The sequence below is a fragment of the Solanum tuberosum genome, unplaced genomic scaffold (genome assembly GCF_000226075.1).
Source record: "Solanum tuberosum cultivar DM 1-3 516 R44 unplaced genomic scaffold, SolTub_3.0 scf00423, whole genome shotgun sequence".
NCBI lineage: Eukaryota > Viridiplantae > Streptophyta > Magnoliopsida > Solanales > Solanaceae > Solanum > Solanum tuberosum.
Window position 1 is genome coordinate 410,198 of NW_006239348.1, and position 2,098 is coordinate 412,295.

Genomic DNA, 2,098 nt, shown 5'->3' on the forward strand with positions numbered 1-2,098 from the left:
TATATATATATATATATATATATATATATATATATATATATATATATATATATATATATATATATATATATATATATATATATATATATATATATATATATATATATATATATATATATATATATATATATATATATATATATATATATATATATATATATATATATATATATATATATATATATATATATATATATATATATATATATATATATATATATATATATATATATATATATATATATATATATATATATATATATATATATATATATATATATATATATATATATATATATATATATATATATATATATATATATATATATATATATATATATATATATATATATATATATATATATATATATATATATATATATATATATATATATATATATATATATATATATATATATATATATATATATATATATATATATATATATATATATATATATATATATATATATATATATATATATATATATATATATATATATATATATATATATATATATATATATATATATATATATATATATATATATATATATATATATATATATATATATATATATATATATATATATATATATATATATATATATATATATATATATATATATATATATATATATATATATATATATATATATATATATATATATATATATATATATATATATATATATATATATATATATATATATATATATATATATATATATATATATAAGAGAACCTTAGGTCCGCCTACATGGCGCCACCACAAAACAGAATTCCCTGTTAATTTATTTATTTTCAAAACTGGCCTTCCCCTTTCATGAAAAGTTGTGACTTTTATGAAAAGTTCTGACTTTAATGAAGAGTTGCTACTTTTATGAAAAGTTGTGACTTTTTACGAGAAGTTGTGACTTTTATGAAAAATTGTGACTTTTATGAAATGTTGTGACCTTTCCGAAGGGCTACAACTTTTCCAAATAGTTATAACCTTTCTGATAAGGTAGAATAAACATTTGTTCACACTACCTTTGTTGTCTATAAATAGAGGGATTTCCTGTCATTTTAAAATAACAAAAACTCTGAACCTCTTATTCTTCACAATTAAATAGTTGTGTACTTTGCTCTTGTTGAGTGACTCATTGACACCATTGCTTATGTTACAGATCTTGGTATGCATTTTTACAATAATTAATTTATGCTTATGTTATTAAGGATAAATGATAAGATATAATAATTTTCATTTTCCTTTACATTATTAATGTTTGTTACTACATAATCTTGTATGTAAGATAATATAATATTTTAGTTTTAATGTTTGACAGGTTATAAGTATTATTTTATAAATTCCGTGTGACATTAAATTCTCGCACGAAGCGCGGGTAATTTTACTAGTTTAAAATATTTTAAAACTTCGTATAAAAACTTTATGATCGAATAAATTTTGATTGATTCTCCAAATTTCATTTATGCGAAATAAATTAAAACAGAGAAAGTAAAAACATTTCTAACAATTTAAAAAGGTATTTTGAATAATTTATATATTTGTAAATTACGTTAAAAGTACTATAAATTACAATAATTAACAACTTAAATTACTTTAAAAAATAAAATAAAATCACGTCAATAAAATTTTTTTAATCAACTCTCCAAATTCTATCTATGTTACTGATCACATAAATCGAGATAAAAGAAATAACATATATTGAACCCGTGTTGCACGAGCTCTTGTATCACTGCAATAAAAATAAACATACACTTTCAGTTGTTCAGATAATTTTATCATTATTATAATTATATCTAATTTATTTCTCAATATTAATAATTATGATATAGTAAAAATATTATTTTATTTATTAATTTTAAAGAAAATGTCAAGTCAAATATTAACGGGTAAACATGGAAGGGAGGAGTAAAGATTAGAACCACTTTTAAGATTTTTTTCTTTTGGGGTAATTTTTTTACTTTTTTTGTCCAGCGTTAGTACAAGAAAATAAATGCAAGGATTAATAAATTACTAAATTTAAGAGATTTTTCCCTCTTATTCCTATCTCTGCAACTCTTTTCAAATGCCATCCCACCCCTTTATACTTCC